Source organism: Zingiber officinale, chromosome 2A, assembly GCF_018446385.1.
Source record: "Zingiber officinale cultivar Zhangliang chromosome 2A, Zo_v1.1, whole genome shotgun sequence".
Taxonomy (NCBI): Eukaryota; Viridiplantae; Streptophyta; class Magnoliopsida; order Zingiberales; family Zingiberaceae; genus Zingiber; species Zingiber officinale.
In genome coordinates this window covers 98,816,554-98,824,974 of record NC_055988.1, presented here as the reverse complement: position 1 = coordinate 98,824,974, position 8,421 = coordinate 98,816,554, and positions in this window count along the sequence as shown.

The window sequence follows — 8,421 nt, the reverse complement described above, 5'->3', positions numbered from 1 at the left end:
TTGTGTTTACTTTAGGAGGTAAAGTCATAACTATGGAAGAGTGATAAGCATAGGTGTTTTTCTGAACTCTATCATAGAAGCTTAGTATATGGCAAGCCTATGAGGTTGCCATAAAAGCTGAAAGACTCAATAACCTCAAGATAGACTTAGATATGATTTCTGGTTTGTCCAAAGATTATTACAATTTATTGTAATAATGTTGGTACAGTAGCAAACTCGAAGAAACCATAAGTCTATAAGGCAAGTAAACACAATAGAGCGCAAGTACCACCCAATACGAGAAATCGTATAAACGAGGAGAAGTTGTTGCTGCCTAGAATGCATCAGATGATGACCTATAAATCTTTTCACTAAGGTCCTTAAGGCGAGAGCTTTTGATGGACATGTTGAAGGGTTGGGAATCAGATGTATGGCAGCCGATATGACAGCTTAGTCTTTTAGTATAAGTGGGAGATTGTTAGAGTGTATACTAAAAGCCTAGCTTTTGGTATAAACATTTATCTAGAAATAAGAATCACATTGGTCAAATGTCTACATTTATGATAAATGTAGTTGTTCAGTTAATTTATATTGTAGATAACATGGTGTGTGGTGTCACACACAGAGAATCATGTTATCAGTACCTTATAAATTATAAACAGTAGCTCACGACCATAATGGAAAGGAACAAACCATTGGAAGGTCGTAGTGTAATTAGGTATTAGTTTATCTTAACTATATAATTACACTAGTACACTTAGAGTGTATTGAGTAGGACCATTAGAGGTCGTTTCTTTTATACTGACTTTATAAAGAAACAAAGACCTCAGTTATTATGGAAGTGTGTGCTCTTAATCCTAATATAATAACAAGCACATATATTTGATATTTATTTCTTTAATTTATCAATGGGTGAGATTTAGTTCGATGAATCAATAAGCTCGATAAGTTGGGAAATGATATCACTTATAGTGTGTGTTGTTGATTATAGAAGGAAACTGTGTCCTAGTGATCTAGGTTGAGAATGTCCCCAAGAGGAGCTCATAAGGATTGTCATGTTAAACCCTGCAGGTGGACTTAGTCCGACATGACAATGAAGTTGAGTGGTACTACTCTTGGAGCTAGATATTAATTAAGTGAGTTGTCAGTAACTTACTTAATTAGTGGACATTTGTTATCTTAAACACAGGGAGACTAACACACTCATAATAAGAAGGAGCCCAAAATGTAATTTGGGATTGGTGCGGTAGTTCAATAATAGTTCTTTAGTGGAATGAATTATTATTGATGAAATTAAGTTGTGTGTTCGGGGCGAACACGGGATGCTTATTTTCATCGGGAGACCAAAACCAATTCCTCCTCTCGGTCCCTATCGTAGCCTCTAGTATATAGAGATTTATACCCACCGCATACCCACCTTCTTACCCATCCAATGGGGTCGGCCAAGCTAGCTTGGAACCCAAGCTAGGGCCGGCCAAGACCAAGTGGATGAGCCATGTAGGTGGCCGGCCAAAGCATGGGTCCCAAGCTTAGGTGGCCGGCCACTAGAATATTAAAAAGGATTTTTATTAAAATTATTTCTTATGTGGATATCATGGTTTTAAAAGAGAGTTTAAAAATTAAAAATTTCCTTTTATAGCTTTCTACAAAAGATTAAGAGAAGAGATTAATCTCTTTCCTTATTTGTAGTTTAAAAGGATGATTTTAATTTTTGGTAAAAACTTTCCTTATTTGTAAATCATCTACATGTTTAAAAGAGAGTTTAAAATTTGAAATCTTTCCTTATTTGTTGATTAAAGGAGGATTTTAAATTTTAAGAAAACTTTCCTTTTTAACCATGTTCATGATTTAAAAGAAAGTTTAAAAATTAATAATTCTCTTTTATTAGTTTCTACAAAAGATTAAGAAAAGATTTGATATCTTTCCTTATTTGTAGATTAAGAGAGATTTTAATTTTTTAGAGATAACTTTCTTTTTATCCACATGTTTAAAAGAAAGATTTTAATTTATTAAATTTCCTTTTTATTAACCACCATGAAGGGAAAAATTATTTGAGAAATTTTTATAAATTTCCGAAAGCAAATTAGGAAGTTTTAATTCTTGTGTGAATTAAAATTTCCTTGATTAAAGGGATTAAGGTGGCCGGCCATTACAAATAGAAAAGAAAAATTATTTTTAATTAAATAAATTTTCCTTTTTAATGGCAAAAGAATTAAGGAAGTTTTTTATTAAATTTTCCTTATTTGCCAAGACCAAGGATTATAAAAGAGGGGGTAGAGGAGGCTTCAAGGAGTATGTCTCTATTATTCTTCTCCTCTCTTTTCCTCCTTGGTGGCCGGCCCTAGCTTCTTCCTCTTCTCTTCTTCTTATGGCCGGCGGCAACCTCTCTTGGAGCTCTTGATGGTGGCCGGTTCTAGCTAGGAGAAGAAGGAGAGAAAGGTGGTTTTGTTTCTTGCATCCCTTGGAGCTTGGTGGTGGTGGCCGGACCTCTACTTCTCTTGGAGAATTGTGGTGGCCGAAACTTGCAAGGAAGAAGAAGGTGCTTGGTGGTTCTCATCTCGGAAGATCGTTGCCCACACAACGTCCGAGGTTAGAAGAGGAATACGGTAGAAGATCAAGAGGTCTTTTTAGAAGGTATAACTAGTAATTTTTCCTTTCCGCATCATGCTAGTTATTTATGGAAATAATACCAAATACAAGAGGCTTACGATTCTAGTATTTCGAATATGTTTTTCGAAGTTGTGTTATTTTATTTTTCTTTTCCTTGTGATTTGATTGTTCTTTTTGGTTGACCTAAAGTTATTTTAGGAAATTAAATATTAGCTTTCCATAAAAGGTTTTGTCTAGTCGGTGGTGGTTGTTCCCATATCCAAGAAGGTCATGTGCCTCGCCACATCAGTACTGGGAACCAATTATGGAAATTAATATTTAATGGAATTAATAACTTAGGTGATTTGGATCAAACGTGTTAAGTTCCGCAGGAGATCCAAGTCTAAACCTTAAAGAACAAATAGATTAAGTTTTGGATCAAACGTGTTAAGTTCCGCAGGCGATCCAAAATTTAATTTAAAAGAACACATGGTAGCTAGGAAAAGGTTCAGACCTTTGTACAACATTTTTGTACAGTGGAACCTCTAGGTTTTTCGAGTAGCAACCAACAGTGGCATCACGCCCACGCGCGTTCGGGCATCCTCCCAGACTTTTGCGAGGGGCCCTCGAATTGTTATCAAGTGTTCGGGGCTCGACGGTTGGTCAGCCTTCTGCAAATATTCCTCTGTCGGCAGGTGGAGCAGAGCCTTGAGAGTCCTGTGCCAGCCCGGAGTGGACTGAGCGGACGCGGAAGGAGCAGAAGTCTGTCCAACCGGCTCAGAGCGGATGAGAGAGCGCTTGATTATCTGGCGAGCTGGAGGGAGCGAGCTAAGAGGCTGAGCGGCGATGGGGTCGGAAGGCCAGTCTCCTTGAGACAAGGTCCAGTCAGACGACAGCGCTTCCACAGACGCAGTAGCAGGAAGATTGCCCTCCTGTTCGGACACGTGAACAGCAGAAGTGGCCGAGCGGGTGGGGGTGCCCGTGCGACGGCGTTTGCGCCCAACCAATGGAATTTCATCTTCAGCAGACTCAACTTCCTCGGGCCGAGTGGCCAGTTGCGCACTCGGTGGAGCGGTCTCCTCAGCTACATCAGTGGTGGTCGTCCGAGCGGCAGACGCCTCGCTCGCCGTCTGAACCTCTTCACTCTCACCTTCGTGAGAGCCGATCGGGGTGAGGCCGAGTTGCTCCGCCTCCTGTGCTGCAGCCGCCTCTATCTCGGCAGCCTTGCGTTTCAGCATGCCGAACACCACCGATTTCATCATAGTCTCGGCTGCAAGAAAAAGAAAAGAAATCAGTTAGACTCCAAGAAAAAGGAGAGAAGGTTATTCCTTACCCGGACCGTTCGGAAGCCGCATTCGGATCGGGCTTAATCCGAATAAGTACATCATCCCTTCGGGCAGCAGCTTGTGTATGTCCAGCTTCAGCCCGACCAACAAGTTTGCCACGTGCAGAAAAGTGGGCTCAGTCCGGTACCTTTTCAGGTCGGGAGGAGTCGGCAATGAAGTTTGCCATTTAGTCCGAAAGGATGGTGGCTCGGGAAAACGCATGAAGAAAAAATGCTCTTTCCAATGCTTATTGGAGGTAGGCATTTTATCAAAGAAAACTAGATCGATCCGAGCTTGAAACAAAAAGGTGTCCAGCTCGGACTGCTTGGGGTAGTAAAAATAATGGAAGATTTGCAGCTTAAGGGGAATATTGTGCACTCGGAAGAGCACAACTATGCCGCACAGCAGCCTAAAAGAATTTGGCACGAGCTGGCCGAGCAAAATACAAAAATAGTTGCAAACTTCTAAGATAAATGGGTGGATCGGAAACCTAAGGTCGCCTACGAACTGGTCGCGGAAGAAGGTAACAGTGCCGGTCGGCGGGTCATGGGGCCGGTCGGATGACTCGGCCAGAATCAGTTTATGGTCATCGGGGATTTCATAGGTATTGAGTAATTTGAAGGCATCTCCCGAATCAAACCTACTCTCCATGGTTTGATACCAAAGCCCGGGAGAGGGGTCAGAAGAACTAGCCATTACAGTCAGAATGCGAAGCAAAGGAAAAGCAGAAGGCAATGGAGGCGGTGAGCAAAACCATGCCCACGGAGCACGGACACCACCGGAATACGAAGAAAAGCGAGAAGAAAACAAAAAAGGAGCGGGCAAAGAGTTCTTACAGAGAAAAGGATTGTCGGAGGAGAGGGCTAATGGTCGGAATACTGAGAATTGGTTTGCCGGAGAATAGAGCAGGAACCTTCAGAGAACACGGGCGCGATAAAGCGGAAGCGGCGGAAGAAGAGGAGGCGGCCTTATAAAGGTTGGGCTCGAGCTGCAGGGACCGCCCGATCCAGGGCACGGGATCTGAGGAGCGCATCCGCCAGTTGAATTCAAAGTGTCAGGGGTCACATCGAGCCTGACAGCTCGAGCAGGCGATGACGGCTGCCTGGCCACGCGGCATCACCCCATTGGGTGCATTTAATGACCCCCATTACGCAGGCGAGGGTGCGTGCTCGGCCTTAATGAAGGGGGATTTGCATGAATTTCGAGGAAATTCGGAGGACATCAGCGTTGACCGACGTTGGGTCGGCAAGACAACCACCGGGAAGTCGAACTCTCCAAGTGCCAGTGGGTTCCATGCCGAGCGGCATTCTCATCAGATACAGAACGGTCATCATGTCGCCAGGCTGATAGTCCAGTCAGTCGGACTTGCAGCCTCCTTCGACTAGACTTGAGGGGGAGGCACGTGATCCGATAGCAAAGGAGGGGTCCCGTACGGACAGAGGTTAATGACACGTGGAGGTCAAGGTCGAGACGATCAATATAAAAGGTGAGCCGAGCGGGAGGCCACCTTGCCGATCGGCCGCGGCAGAAGGCCAGATTGGCAAGGAGATAACTCGGCTAAGGTTCGAGTTTCCGACGCTCAGGAATCCACATACGACAGTTGATTGGGCCAAGCGGCCGCTCAGCTGGGTCATAGGCCAACATAGGCGCTATTCATCCGAGCACATGACCGAGCGGCCCACTCGCTCGGCCCTGCTTGCGTCGCCCCCCCGGATGACCAGTATGGCCGAGCTGCGGTCCCGCTCGGCCCGACCAGTAGGGCTGAGCGTCTCTCCCGCTTGGCCCAATAAAAGACAAAAGGTGCAAAAGAGTACAAAGGGGACGGCCAGAGATATCCTTCTCGAGATATGTGTCACCGACAGACAGCATGGTCGGCGTCTGGACCAGACAGAAAATCGTACGGTGGAAGTTTTCACTGTCATGTCAGAGATATGCTCGGACGGTTGCGGTATGGCGTCAGGCGTGCTTTTCTGACACATCCATTTTGAGGTATGTTTGGGGAAGCGCTCACGCGTTGAGGAGTGTGCATGCGCCTCCCCGGGGGCCTATATAAGGACCCCCAGACTTAGATGGAGGTATGCAATCAAATATACTATAGCTACAGTTCTCCTTATTTTGCTTCAGCTTTCTTCTCGCCTGACTTGAGCGTTGGAGGGTCATCGTCGGGAACCCCTTCCCGGCTCGGCTTCGTTGCAAGTTCGCCGGAGGTCCACGTAATACCAGCGTCTACATGGAGCTAGCAGAGAGTGCCACGTCCCCAGCTTTCATCAACTCATAGTTCGGACAGGATCAAATTGAAACCACCATACTTACTGATTATTATTTGAATTGTATTCATGATTGTTTGTGATCTATAGATGACCTTAGTTAATTACCTTTTACCGCCTTCTAGGTATTGCTAGGGAATTATTGTGGAGATGATTTCTAGATTTTCTTGACTTGCACGGGACGTTCAAGACTAAGTGTGGGGGATTTGATAATCATAATTTTACTATACTATTTTGATTCATACATGCATGATTTGATGTTATTTTCATAGATGAAACTTATACTTACATCACATTTCATGAATTACATTTATTTTTTGGACTTAATTGCAAAATATCTCATTATTACGCTATTTGGTGCTAATATTGAAATATGATCCTTATAGGATCAAAAGGGTCATGGACTCAATCAGATCAGACCAAAATTGGGTTCAAATCTAAGGCTAAACAAGATAATCAAGTCTTGGAGCAATCTGGACCGTCCATCGAGATCAAGAGAAATCTAAACCATCCATTGAAGATCTGGTCCATCTGAGCTAGGAGAGAATAGATCATGTTCCTTGATGAAGATGTGAACCTTTGGATTAGATTTATATCAAATCTCACCGTTGGATCAAAGGCAGAAGAATCACAACCGTCCATCACAGATATGAGATCTTATTTAAATTGAGAAGCTTCAGTGCTAGCTTCATTCGTCAAATCTCCACAGTGCTCTTCGCGTCAAGCAGCAAGGAGGCACGAGCCTCTCCAAGGATTCCGACACCGATTCCAACTCCGATCATCTTCTCAGGTGACGACCTTAGTGAAGAGCTTCAAGGTAGCTATTGGACATAATTCCCGATCATCTAGAGCCACCGGCGATTACATTTCCTAGCGGAAAACTGCTTCTGCGATTCTCTGTTTCCACCACAAATTTGGTGGCATTCCTCCGATCTGTGGTTCCACTTCCCATCAGAAACATTTGGCGGCGTTCCTCCGGTGTTACTGAACTCCATTCGACGATCATCCACCATCCACAGCTTCCATCTAGATTCAGAGAATCGGGTTTATAGAATTCCAGATTTTCGTTCATTGATAAGTTCCAAAGTGTTTCCAATTTGCCGGAGGCGTTTCCGCCGGAGTTGCTGAGCAATTCTGGAATTGATTTGCAGCTGAGGGTTCTTCACTGATGACCAGAGTTGGGCATTCTCGTCTCCGGCTTCTTGTGTGACGGCAAGAAGTGTTTTTTGTGTAGATTGGTTGTGAGTTGGATCATTTTAGTTCATTTTATTACTATTTTTGTAGCTTAGAATAAATTTCTTGTATATTATGTTCTTATTGAGTAATCTAGCATTTCTTTATCTTGTTGAAGTTTAATTCATGTTAAGTAGTTAGAACTACATTGGTGCAATTTAGTTTAGGTCTTGTTTAAGCTTGGTTAATTGTTAAGTGGCTAAGTTTTAAGTTAGGGTTTAATATTTGCTTTAGATCAGATTCAATTGTGTCTTACTATTTCATTTTTAGTAAGTGTGTTGATGGTTAAATCATAACGTAGGGTGATAATGCATCGTGGATTAATTGTTGGCACGTAGTTAGATTTCATTCTAGTATTAGATTAGTTTTTTATTTGCTTTGCTCTTCATTTATTAGATTTAGAATCAAAACCAAAACCCCCAATTCCATATTAAAAATCTAAAAGCAATAACAAATCAATCCTAAGATATCATCCTATTGTTACATTCGTTGGGAGACGACCCGAGTCATCTCTATGCTACATTAGTGTAGAATGAATTTGATCATTTAATTCTTTTGATATCCATTGCACGACAAAATTAGGTTTTATCAAAGTGCATCTTTAAATTATTTTTGGTTGGGAATATCTACACAAGAATAAAAAAATTTTAGTTACTAATACTCCCATTGAGTGTAGTGAGGAATATGAAAGTTAAAGTCAGTAACAAAGTTGTTGTTGGTTTCCAAAAAACATCAACATGTTCGGAAATCAGCAACAATGTGTTGCTAATTTCGGAAATCAGCAATATTGTGTTGCTAAAAATTAACGATACAATGTTACTAATTTATTGAAAATCAACAACAAAAATTAGCAACAACGTTGTGTTGCTGATTTTGGAAGCAACAATATTTTATTGTTGATTTTTTAAAATCAGTAATACAGTAAAAAAATTACAGTTCGACATTTTTTTTAAATGAACAATAAAAAGAAAGAGAGGTATGTATAAACGAAGATAATGACTATGCTATTTGGATATTTCCAAACCATA